The 13,520-nt window shown below is 38.6% G+C and overlaps 1 protein-coding gene and 1 long non-coding RNA gene across 3 annotated transcripts in view; both read left to right on the top strand.

Annotated features, from left to right (window-relative positions):
- The window catches only part of AUTS2 (activator of transcription and developmental regulator AUTS2), a 1,182,161-nt gene that overhangs the window by 95,340 nt on the left and 1,073,301 nt on the right, over positions 1 to 13,520 (top strand). The gene's annotated exons all lie outside the window — the stretch shown is intronic.
- LOC142862440 (uncharacterized) overlaps positions 1 to 13,520 on the top strand; it is a 95,944-nt gene that overhangs the window by 53,797 nt on the left and 28,627 nt on the right. Inside the window, exon 2 of the long non-coding RNA XR_012913522.1 lies at positions 1 to 13,520. This exon is cut by the window's left edge and continues 34,878 nt beyond it; it is cut by the window's right edge and continues 28,627 nt beyond it. This is a non-coding gene — a long non-coding RNA (uncharacterized LOC142862440).

Genomic DNA, 13,520 nt, shown 5'->3' on the forward strand with positions numbered 1-13,520 from the left:
CTTCACCTCTTCAAATAGATCAGACGTTTTGTGATAACACAGCAGTTTATAGTGGAGCCTTTTAAATCATGGCCCTGCTGATTAAGATAGACCAGAGGAGAAGGAGGAGGAAGAGCAGGATGTTACTTTTAGAAGACCCTGTTTCTCTAACTTTGAGCAGGGACTTTGGGTAAAGCAATCTACAGATGACTTAGTTATGCATAGAACTCTCTAAAGCAACCTTTTCTTTCTGGGTTATCTGCTGTGGTCCTACTAGTGTTATTAAGGAGTAACTTAAGCCGTTAATAATGGTCTCATAGTTCTAAGCAGAGTGAAATACGAGGTGTGTGTATGTAAGCAATTGAATGATGTGTAATAGTTCCCTCCTCTTTCCCTGTGAAAACTGTACATAGGAACAAAGAATGTGGCCAAAACCAGTGACAGGTTACAGTGCTTTCCCCATTTTATTGATTGTTGATTTCTATTCTCTGACCTTATTTGCTACTTATTGATCTAGTAGAAAAGCAAATAATTTTCTCTAGATAGCACTTCGGTGAGCTGGGCTTTTGATGACTTATCTTCCAAAGGGTTTTTAAAAAGTACTTACCTACTGAGGTGGCAGCCTTTCTACCATCTAATGTAAATCATCTGTGACCTTGGGGGCCCCTTCTTGGTGGGATCACCGATGTCCCATGCTGCCTTAATAATTTTGGATCCTAAGATACACACATGCCCCGTGGACTGCTGTAATGGACTTCCAGTGCCTACAGCCTTAGAATTAAAACAAGAAGCGTATCTCCTATAGGAGATAGTATGTTCCTGAGTCAGTTCTCGTCAGCATCAGCCAACATGTCAAATTTTTATACTAAAGAAAGGCAGAACTTTGTTGTTATTGGTTATATTTTGAGATTTGTTTTGTTTTTAAGACAGGATCTTGCTCAATTGCCTGGGCTAGAATGCAGTGGCATCATCATAACTCACTGTAACCTCAAACTCATGGGGCTCAAGAGATCTCTTGCCTCAGCCTCCCAAGTAACTGGGAGTACAGATGTGTGCTTCACCTGGCTAATTTTTTTTTCTATTTTTTTGTGGTGATGGGGTCTCACTATGTTGCTTGGGCTTGTACTTTGAGATTTTAATTCATGTATTCGGGCTCAACTTTACTAGCAAATAAATTCTGAACTTTTAATTGCTAAAACTGCTAAGTTCTGTACTGTCTGTGCTTGGGGAGGGAAAGGTTAAGGATTTTGGGTAGGTATGCATGACAAGGAAACAGGGGTCTCCGGTATCTAACATAGGAGGTAAGTAAGATACATTCCCCAACATCATATATGACTTTGTATTAGATGTTTTTATGTTTGTATTTTCCTGTTATTGATTGTACTCTTTTGGTTAATATTAAATTGATGTGTATATACTAAGGTTATACAAGGTGGGGTATGTTATACAAAGCAATAGAAATGGAATTTGGAGAATGATCACTGATAATTCCTAAATAATTCATGTAGAGGCGAAACCAGAGGTTGACTCTGTCATTTGTGGGATTGATGGGCGTTTTTGCTGTTATCTTATTATTGTTATTTATTTCTGAGGAGGTAATAACATTCTTATGATTCAAGAAGCAAAATTATGTAAAAAAACAAAAGGAAATAGAGAAATGTCTCACGCTTATCCCTGGACCCATATGCCCTATTCTTCAATCTGCCATAACTACTTTATTAGTTTCTTACATCTTCCATAATTTCTGAAAGCAGATAGAAGTACATGTGTGTGTACTGTCTTATTTTTTATGTCCTTTGTTATATAGTAGTTAGCATTCTATAAACATGGTTCTGTGTTTTGCTCTTTTGTAGTTTTCAGTATATCTTGGGGATCATTCCATCTCAGTACAGAGAGAGCTTCCTTATTCCTTTTTATAGCTGCTTAATATTTCATTGCATAGTTGTATCATAATTTACTTAACCAGCCTGACACTTAGATTATTTACAGTTTTACTTTTATAAGTGATACTGCAGTGAATAATCGTGATCATATGACATTTCATCCATGGGTATATGTTCAATTGTAGGATAAATTCCCAGAAATGAAATTGTCAGTAATGGTGTATGTGCATTTGTAATTTTGATAGTTATTTCTCACTGCCTTTATAGAGGTTGTACCAAATTATATTTCCATCTGTTTAAGAATAGGGATTTCCCCACAATCTTGTCAACAGGGTGGTGGTGTTAACATTTTGACTTTCTGGCAATTGGTATCTCAAAGTGGTTTTTTTTTTTTTTTTTGGAGACAGAGTCTCGCTTTGTTGCCCTGGCTAGAGTGAGTGCCATGGTGTCAGCCTAGCTCACAGCAACCTCAATCTCCTGGGCTCAAGCAATCCTGCTGCCTCAGCCTCCCAAGTAGCTGGGACTACAGGCATGCGTCACCATGCCCGGCTAATTTTTTTTTTTTTTGTATATATATATATATATATTAGTTGGCCAATTAATTTCTTTCTATTTATAGTAGAGATGGGGTCTCGCTCTTGCTCAGGCTGGTTTCGAACTCCTGACCTCGAGCAATCGCCCACCTCGGCCTCCCAGAGTGCTAGGATTACAGGCGTGAGCCACCACGCCTGGCCTCAAAGTGGTTTTAATTTGCATATCTTATTATGAGTAATGTTAAACATCATTTACTGTGTCCAAGATCTGATAGTATTTCCTTTTTTGTGATTGACAGTCTGGTCATATTCCTTGCCTGTTTTTTTTTTCTATTGGATTATTGCTGTTGTGTCTTCTAAGTTTTAAAGTAAACTATTTTGGACTACTTTTAGACTTACAGAAAAGTTGCAAAGATTACTGGAATTTTTTTCTTCTTTCCTTACGCCATCATTAGTTCTGTGAATTATTTTAGATGGTTTAAAGAAGGATAGATCTTCTAGAATCTGGGGCTTGTCATAGGTATGTCAACCCAAAGAAGGATGCATATCCAATTCATGACTTTTGGCTGCCTCTGGGGATTTTCCATATGGAGTGACAGACTTGGGAAATTCTGCTGAGCCTATGACTAGCCTCCATAGTGAGGCATATAATTCAGAACCCATCTTCCATTATTCTTCTTTTACTGTATCAATTATTAACTAGAAAGGTTATTGAAGTGAAAACCTTGCCTCGAGTTTGTATTTCTTGAGATTTACTTCCAATAATAAATGTGGTTTTCAAGTGACTGAATATTTCATAGACCAAGTTTTGAGCACATTAAATATTTGGTGGTTTCCCGCCTCTGTCTGTATCACATGTTAATTGAGAGAATGAGTAGCTATAATTTTTCTGGAGCTTCAGGCTGTCATTCTGTCTTGTTAATTGGTTCTTGGAGTAAGGTGCTAAAATGCAGAGGCAGAGGTGCTGTTCACAAATGGAGATATACCTTAAAGCTTTGTGTCCTCTAAGGATCCACCTAGCTTGGAAGTGAAGACCACTGGCTCTGGAATAAGACTTGGATTCACATTCCTATTTTGCCACTGCTATGTGTGTCACCTTGGACAAATTACTTTTTTGTACTTCACTCTCCCATATATAAAATGAGGATGATAATAGTACCGGCCTTATTGTGTGGTTAAGGGGATTAAATGTGGTGATACATGTAAAGCACTTGATACAGACCTAGAGCATTATAAGTCCTCAATGAAAATTGGCCTATAAGTAGGCCTTGGGATAAAATAACAGTTGTGTTGCATTTGACTTTTGTTGATTAACCTTTCTCCCACCTCTTTTCTTTACTTTATGAGGCACTTGTCCTGCTTTCTGAAATGCCATTCATTCAGCCAGTATTGAATACTTAGCAAGTGCCAGACTCTAAATAGGATGTGTGAAATATGCTGTAAGGAGACCTCATCCTTCTACTGTGATAGGAAACTGAACACAGGTGTCTATAAATGCAAGGCTGATTGTCATCACTGCCATTCCCATATACAGTGTGAATACAAAGAATGTAAAGTCTGTCTCCTTTGGGGTGAGGAGGATGTGCATCCTGAAGTGGGGTAGGAGACCATTAGTAAGTGATATAAGGATTGGAGGGATATTATAAGCATTGATGATAATGAACACTTCTGTAGCCTTTTGCAGTTTGCGAAACATTTTACATATTTCATTTTTATCTCAAATCTAATAAAACAGCTTTGGGGTGTTGTTATCCCCATTTTACAGCTGAGGAGATGGAATGCCAAACAAGTTACCTGATTATCTCAAGGTCACATGGCTCCTTGGGTGGTGGAGTTAGGGTTTGATTCTAGGTCCTCTTGACTCCGAATCTCTATGTGTTTGCTTATGGTTTCTTGAGTGAAAGAACTGGCACCAGCAAGGAGACTCTAAGAAGAGAGTGTCAGGAAAAGAGAAATCCAGAATAGTTCCTAAATTACCTGGGTTTAGACCTTTAGCATATCAGAGCTAGAAGGAATCCTGAGATCAGGGTATCCTCTTTATTTGACTAATGGACTTAGAGGGATCAATGTGGTGCTGGTAAGCAGCTCTATGGAGAGGGCAGAAAGTTCCCCTTGGCTATTCAGAGGTGGTCTTCTGGGGATTGATTAGTTGCTGCCTAGGAGGGAATGCATTACAGGTAAAGTAGATTCAGAGGGAAGACCTGAAACTGAGAAGTTAGGCAGTTTTCCTAACACATTTTCCTGTGAAGCACAGATGAAAGGGCTATAGTTTAGCATTCAGATGTGGTTCTGATTGCAAAGAGGAAGAGAAAAGACAAAGGCAAGATGAGAAGGAAAGAAAATGAGTGAGTGATTAGAAAGAAAGTCAGTAAGAAATTTTTGTGAAAAGTGCATCCTTAATGTCTGTGGGGCAGTCATTTGCAATCCAGGAGACTTAGTATGTGGAAGAACCTTTTAGTAGTTCTTTGACCTGAAGTGGATTGGGCTGCCATAGGTATATGTGAGCTTCCAGCAGAGGGGCAGTGGCTACTACATATTATTTCTTAGGATTGCACTTAAGAGTGATTTCTACTTTGGGTACGTGCACCATTAATATCAGCACTGCCTGAGATGTTGGTAGAAATGGAGATTTGGGGCCGCTTCCCTAGACCTACTGAATGAGAATCTCTAGATGGTGGGGTTCAAGAATGTGTATTTTAACAAGATCTCCAAGTCTTTTATCTACATGTTATGTTTTTGGAATCATTGTTCTAGTGCAGAGGCTCTCCAAGGTCCTCCTTAGGATTCTATGCTTATGCAGTTAACATGCCTTTCACCAAACATTTATTTAATTTCTGTTAATATGGGCACAACACAAGGTCAACTCCAGCATGGGTCCTACCTCTGCAGGAGCTTACCGACTAAGTGAGGAGACAGGATTGTTTACAGGTAACTATTAAAAAGATAGAAAGTGTTAAAGGACAGTAGAATACCTGTGACTATGGGGAAGGGTGGACATGTTTCGGTAGGTGTGGTCAGGGGCAGGTGGTATGCAAAGGAGGGAACCATCACATCGATGCAGGATTCCTGGGTAATTCTAATCTGTGGTTTGCTGCTGCTTTGCAGTCCCAGAGGCCTGTCTGAAACCTGTTTAGCTTCCTCCATCACTTGACTGGGTCTGCTTTATCGCCTGATAAGTGTTTTAAACACTGGCAGGGTTATGAAGATGACTATAGAAGGACATCCCCAGCATCTCCTTTTGGATCTCCTTTCACCTGCTCTGTCTCTTCTTAAAAGCCTACACATCCACCACTCTGTAAAAGAAGAAATTGATTTGTCACTGAATTTCTATCCTTCAGCCTGAGAGAAATGTAAATGTTGTACTGGCCTTTAGTACTCTGCCTTCAAGCCTAGATTTAGAGCTGATCATTATACTTTTAGAGTAGGCTAGGTGTGAAAATAGCAGCAGGTTGAAGAGTCAGAGGAAGCTGTTTGCTCTCATCTGCTGGTTTGGTCTGGGTACGAATATTAATACAGTCCACTTAAATAAAAAATAACTCCCAGGGAAGAGGAACTATACACTTTAGTAAATATCAGAGATGTTAAATGCTAAAAATAAAAGTTCTCTGCAGTTGTTTGGCTCTTTAAAGAGATTGTTTATTGGTCAGGAGTATTGGTCTATTTGGTGATGTTTTGGTGGCTTTTAAAAATGCATGTATGTAAATGAATTATACAAATTAGCTAATTAAGCAGGGCAATATTTCTAGAATGTGAAAATAATAACCTGTCTAGCTAACCTAATTAAATCGTTTGTCATTTCTTTTTGAAACAAGTTTTATCTTGGGAGGTCACTGTGTCTTGGCTGTTTTACTTCTGAAATGTTCTTTGACTCTATCTTTGCCTTTCTATTTCCCCTTTCTCTGGCTTAGCCACTTGCATTTATCCTCTTACTTGTCACCCTAACTCCATTCCTTCTCCCCTAACTGTTCAGTGTGTTATCTCAGTGGTCTTTCAGAAATCTGCATGTTGAACTGGGGTCTAAAAAAAACATTAAGATGCTCTCTTGTCCATAGGATACACTGTTTTCTAAACTCGTTAGTATGCCATATGAGGCTTTTTACAGTCTGGGTCCAAAAGACTATTCCAGCCTCATTTCCAGGCTTACTCTTCCATGTGGTCCAGGCCACAGAGCAATCTGCTATTCCCAGTATGAACAAAAATATAACCAATAGCAGCCCCTCCTTGGTAGGGACAATTCAAGATTCCTGACAGGCATTGTCTATTTACACTATTAAATTCAGAATCAAAGAGTTTTGTCATTTGTCCAAGGTCATGCACTTTGTTATAGACCTGGGATTCACATTCAGATATTTTTTTGTTTCTTTCACGTTTTGTTTTAAGAAGCATACAGATACTTTGATATTTTGACTCCAGTTCCTGCTTTTGTCTCTGTGTTTTCCTTATACGTGTTTTATGCCTAGAGTATCCTCTTCCCTTTTTTCTTCTTGGAAACTTGTAGGTGCTGGGTAGTCTTAACAATGTGCTTCCATAGATATTTGTGCCTATCTCAATTCAGCTTGATAATATAATTAGTACTAATACTAATACTACCTAGTACTTAGTAGTAGGAGGTGGTCCCAGATATTAATTTTTCATTTCCCCTACAAATAAGTACATGGTTAATAAGTGCTATGGAATGAATGTATAGTTGAATGAAGGGATAACTAGGCGGATGGATGGTTTGTACCAGTAGTTGTGTCCTTTTGTGATTGGAAGAGAGTATCCCTTGACCAAGTTCAAGACTGCAGAATTGCTACGTGGAAAGAATACATGTCATTTCAGCCATATCACCTTGTACTCAGGGATAGCCTAACAAACAAGGGTTAAATACCAACAAATTGTTGACCTTTAATTGGATCCCAGTGGAAATACAGCTGAAGAATTTGGAATGGGCCTATTCATGGGAAATTGCTTATTTTTCGAGAGTTGATTTCTCTAATTTATGGCTATATTAGTTCGCTAGGGCCATCATAACAAAGTATCAGAGACCAAGTAGCTTAAACAACAGAAATTTATTTTCTCACAGCTCTAGAGGCTGAAGTCCAAGATCAAAGTGTTGGCAGGTTTGGTTTCTTCTGAGGTGCATTTCTTTGGTTTGAAGAAATGCCACCTCACTGTTTTCTCACATGGTCTTCCCTCTGGGTATGTGTGTCTATGTTCACATTTCCTCTTTGTCCTTTTTTTTTTTTTTTTGAGACAGGGTCTTGCTCTGTTGCCCAGGCTAGAGTGCAGTGGCACGATTGCAATTCACTACAGTCTTGAACTCCTGGGCTCAAGCCATCCTCCTGCCTCAGCCTCTCCCGAGTATCTGGGACTACAGTCACACACCACCAGGCTTGGTCAGATTTCCTCTTATTATAAGGATACCAGTCCTATTGGATTAATGCCTATCCTAAAGATACCATTTTAACCTTATGACCTCTTTACTATGGTTACATTGAGGTACTAGTCATTAGGACTTCAACACATGAATTATGGGGATACATAATTCAGCCCAAAATACTGGATATGGACGTTCTGCACCCAGCCCCTCCCTTGTCTGTGTTTTCCTTTTGTTTCCTTCCTTCTGGCGATTTTGTTTCACCCAAGGGCAGTCAGGAGGAGAAGGGAAGATAGAAGAAAAAGAGATTTATTTTGGGTGCAATTTAGGAAGTAGCTGGGAGGTGAGGGGAGTAGCTGAAGCTGTTGCTGAAAATGAGATTTTGATATTGCCTATATAGATTTGTATTGTTCTGGCACATTCTTTTGTGGTTTCCTAGACAGATTAAAGCTGGCTAGGTGTTGGAGGGCTGTGGAAATATCCTCTTATTAAGTGAAAGAGTAAATTGATAATCCTGTAGCTTTTTAACCAGCCTGGAAAAGTGAGAACTCTATCTTTATGTCTCAGTTTTTCCTTCTAGAAGTAGCTCAGGGACTTGGTAAGCATATTTAAGAGCAGAGACCAGAACAGTTCAGTCTTGGACCCTCTGCCATGGCAAAGACCCTGCCTGGCACCTAACAGATGTTTACGAAATATTTGTCAAATTGAATTACTTAATTGACTTGACTCATATTTTGTTCTTCTCCAAATCTTTTGTGAGGAGTTTTTCTCCATTTCTGAATTGTGACTTATTTCTTTTCTTCCCATTCTCTTTGTAATTATCAAGCAATTTATTAAATGAAGACAAGCTTAAGTAGACATTAAATAATTGCAGGTGTGCAGCTGCTGTCCTTTAACTAGGAACTTACAGGGTTGTGTTGTATTGTGTGATGAGATTACACGTCACCTCTTTTGGTTACATGATATCTTGCATATTGTAAAGTAAAAAAATGTTGAAGCTTCTGCTCTAAGCTCAAGGCTGGTATGTTTCTAGGAAACCAACATAAAGGGTACTGAGAGGTCAGATCTGAAGCCTTAACAATCTGTGATACTTCTTTCCTGGAAGTATTTCATTTTCTTTGCCTTTTTCCTGATAGGGAACACCTGAATTACTCCTTGAGCCCAGTTGTCACATTTTAAAACTTTTCTTTTGATCACTTTAACTGTAAAAACAAGGTTTTTCTATTTCCTCCTGAGAGATCAGCAGTGAGTCCAAAAGGTTAGTTCTTTCTGTACTTTATCATTATCAAACCTTTTCTGCATACTTTTTATACAAATTTGCCCCATGGACAAGAGTTGTAACTTTTATAAATGGAAATTTTAGTCATGGGTTAGATTGTGGTATCATCAATTTGTTTTCTGTGGTTGGTTCATAATCTTTAACAATTGCTAGAGGTAGATGGAAAGCCTAGTAGGTGCTCACGGTGCGGGCAGAGAAAGATTTCTCACGTAGAAATTAAGATATAAAAGTAAAAAAATCTTCTTAGAGAAGAGGCAGAGGGAAAAGAGGGGGAAGAAAAAGAGCAGAGAGATGGCATGGCATCCCAAAGAAAGAGAAGGGAGATGCCAGTAGCGAGGCCAAGTGGTCCACTGATTTTAAGGGGGGCGAGGAGAAAAAAATAGTTAATGGCTGTCAGTTGCAAAAAAAAAGTGGCAGCAAATAGATAACAAAAACTGCAAAGATGTCAAAGTCTAAGAGTCAGTTTCCTGCCTTTCTTTGGAGAAGGGATTATCACAGGAGATGTGACTCTGTCCTTGAGATGTATGTGGTTGAGGCTGTAGTTCATTCTCTTGCTGTTTACTCAGGAACTCTGTAAAAACAGATTATCGAGAAACAATTTTAAAAGAGAGAGATTTATATCTCTTTTCTGTCCATTCAGCTTTCTTCAGAAGTTATGCAGAACAGAACTCCTGCAGGATACCTGTTAGTGAGAGAACTCATAGGATTGATTTTGTAACTGTTACTGGGGAATTGTGAGATTATGTATTTTCCTGTTATTCTTGCAGGGCCACCCCTTTCAGTAGACACCAATTATATAGTTAAGTACCTGGCTCAATGCAGAACTTAGAATAGGCTATTGATAGGATAGCTTAATTATACTATGCAGTAAGCCTATGGCTATCATAACCAGTATTCATTGATCTATTCTGAGGACATGCAGGTGTAAGAAGTGTCATACTGCCACTTGCTAGCTGTGCAACTTTGGGCATGTCTTTTAAATAGCTTAATCTTTAGTTTCCTCATCTAGGTAGTTGTGAGGGTTAAAGAGATTTAACAAATTTGAATATACACAGGGTGTCAGGCATTGTTCTAGATGCTGGGGATACATTTGTAAACAAAACAAACTAAATTCCTACCCTTGGGGGATTAACATATTTGAATCTGGTTTTGATGGAGAATATGATACCATTTGTGAAAAAAAATTTTAACTGAAATATTTACCTGATAACACTAACTTCTTCTATTTGGTACATTTAAACCCCATTCCTTCTTGTACAGTAGGTCTCAGAGCCCTTCTCCGTATTTGTTCATTCAACATATATCATGCACAGCCATCACTTTTATGGTTTTTGTTGTTGTTAAGAAAATGGCTAGAGTTTGTGCATTTTGGCTTTTGAGACTCTTAGTCTTGGGATGCTGACTATAGAGCCTCCTACTCTGGGTCGCTGCATTATATAGGCTGTCTCTGAGATTCTAGAAGGAGGCTAAGAGAATGAGTTCTGAGTGACATATTTGAGCCTTTGAATTTCTTCATGAAAGCCCAGTTTGTTCAAACAAAGTCTGAGTGGCTCAGAGAGGACACTGTGGTGTTCAACTTGCAAAGCCCTGTCTGAACTGCCATTGGGTTGTTAATATCTGCAGAAACATAAGTAGGAAAAATATCCCAGGGCATCAGATTGATCAGCTCCCCTAAACTCTTTTTCATGGGTGACTGAAAGAAAAACATTTTTGAGACTGAGACTTTTTCCTTTTTTTTGTGGATGACTAATAGAAACAAAAAGATGTTGGCAATCTTTCAGAAGCATTGTGGTAGTGTTCTGATGGTGGATTTCTGGGGTTCAAACATGGGAGGATATTAGTGACCGAATGTCACTTCCTTTGGGAGCAGGAGTCATTTGTGAGTCTGGAACTATCTTCAGAGGAATGGATGATGGTTCTTGCAAGAGAACAAAGATGTCAGGCACTCCTTTCATACTGTGTAGCATGTTGTGTCTACAGTATTTAGAGTGTTTAAACCGGGGTTATCACATAATCTATTAACATTATTGTAAGAAATATATGAGGTCAGAGTCAGGATCCCATCATATTGCACCAATTTGCATTCCTTATTTTCTATACTTTTTCTTAGGGAGTAAATAGTATGTGATAATGAAGAAGGGTGTATTTTTATGACTATTGAATTCTGATTTAGGACACTTTATGTTGTGGATGTTTTTTGAGGGATGTGGAATTTGGTTGTTTATTGAGAACTCTTTGAGAAAATTTGATATCTTTGATACACAACCAATCTTGCATTGAATTCCTTCCATTTATTGCCTCAGAGACATGAACATTTTTGTTGAAGCTGAGAGAGGGGTTTTACATGGTTGTTTATCAGAGCTGTCAGAAGTAGCTCAGACATCCCTGATGACTCAGCTGATGCCTTTGCTGCCTGGTTGGGTGCTTATATACCAAGTTCTTGCTTCCTTGCTGAGGGCTAGGAACATGTCACAAAGCCTCATTGCTGTGGTTATTGTTGCAATGAGCAGACTTAGCAGAATTGCACAAGCCTGGCTAGTGGCCAGGTTTAGACTACCTTGGAAGAATTGGCTTGAGGGCAGAGAGGAAAGATTTAGAAAACTCCTTTCTTCCTTTTTGGTGGCATTAATCCTTGAGAAATCAGACTGAGGCTCTTTTGTGCCTTTCCCAGGAATAGGGTAGCTCAGATCGCCTGGGTTTAAAATAGTCATTGTGAATTACAGGAAGGGGCATTGTGTGGGTGCTGTGTATAAATCATAAGCCACTGGTGGTGCTGTCCAGGTGGAGTTACAGTTGACATCAGAGAATAAGTTAGCTTGAGCAGGAGTGTTGAGCTCTGCAGTAAAGCCAGAAGTTCTCACTCTGTAATGTTTTTACTATAACTTCTCACCCTCATTGTTGAGTAAGGCACATCTGGCCATTCTGATAGTTTGGGTAAATTTTAACCCATAAGAATGATGTCCTCAATGATGATGAATCAGAGATATTTGTGACTCTTTAGAAGTAATCACATTTCTGAAACCACTCATCTGAGTGCACAGTAGTGCAGGGAACAAGGTACTTTTGTTCTCTGAATTTGTTGCAAGCATGCTTTGAAAGTGAAAAGGACAAAAAAAGAGATTTTGCTTGTATTAAATCTTTTCACCATGAGGGTTTTTCCCTTTAAATAAAATAAACCAGAACTGTAAACTTTATTATGGGAGGAGTAGCGGGAATGAAAAATGAGGCAGAATACTATCTCTGTTTCTCAGAAAATTCTCCTGCTACCTTCTGAGAAGTGTCTATTAACCAAATTTAACTGACTGCTTCAATAACATCACACAAAGCATCTCATTCCGTTTTTTAGTTTCCTCCCTTTAAAATCTTCTTTAAAATGCCAGAACCTTCCCAAGTCAGCTAAATAAACCAACCCAAGTATAAAGTGATCTCTGAAGTGACTTAAAGCAAGCGAATTCTGACTTTACTCCTTGGGGGACTTTTTTCTTCAAGGCAAGCCCTCTAAATTGTGGAAAGATCATTTTCTAGCTCCTTATTGTCAAAAACCAAAGCAAAATCAAATCAAAGAAGTCCCTTAATTCCCATAAGTAATTTCTAAATTATCCCTTTATATACCTTACTTGTGTGCATCTTGTGACTGAGTAACATTGTGAGAGCTACAGGGTTTAGATCTTAATTAGCTCACGAGATTACATCCTTTTGAAGCTACATACCACAGGTTGTTGGCTAGTTTTCCGAAAGCAATTAAAATGCCCACTGTTAAAATTAAGCTTGTTACTATATGTATGTTCTAGTTATAAAATGTATTTGGCAATTGAGTAAACTGAGATTGAGGCTTTTGGCTTGGCTCTTTGAGATGCAGTAAACTGGCTTCCACCTTAATCTGTTAGGAGGATAACTGGACCTGAGTGGTGGGCCATATCTTGAGTATTTATCTTAACTTCATGAGTAAGAGCAATTACAGGTTTTTATATGAAAACTAAAGTTAGGGAATGTGAGTTGCTGATTATGTCTTACTGGATATATATGGAAGTCAAAATCTAAGCTTCCAAATTGTCATCTTTTAGTTAAGAAGTCCTTTTTAAGAAGTTCTGTTTTATTTTTAAGAAGATGGCTTCACTCTGACAGTGAACATTTAATCTGTTAAACTAACACCTCCATTACTCTGGTTAAATTTCTGTCTGGTTGTTGAAAGGAAGGTGTGGGGGAAATGTTGCAAGTACAGCCTGTGGTTAATGTCTGTTTCTGAACTGTATAGCATTTAGAATTTATATAGCATTTGTTAAGCTTCATGCCTACCATCTCATAGTGAGATTTGTCTGAGCTGGCCTGTAGGAGAAGATCTGATCGTCAGGGCTGGTCTTGATGGCAGATATAGTTTTTAGTGGTTTCCTTTGCATGTAGCATGTCTTTTATTCTTTCTTTCCTCCAACTGACCCTTTTGGACTATTTTTTTTTGGTGACTTCATACCAGAATGGCATGGTGGCAG

The sequence above is a fragment of the Microcebus murinus genome, chromosome 19 (genome assembly GCF_040939455.1).
Source record: "Microcebus murinus isolate Inina chromosome 19, M.murinus_Inina_mat1.0, whole genome shotgun sequence".
NCBI classification, from domain to species: domain Eukaryota; kingdom Metazoa; phylum Chordata; class Mammalia; order Primates; family Cheirogaleidae; genus Microcebus; species Microcebus murinus.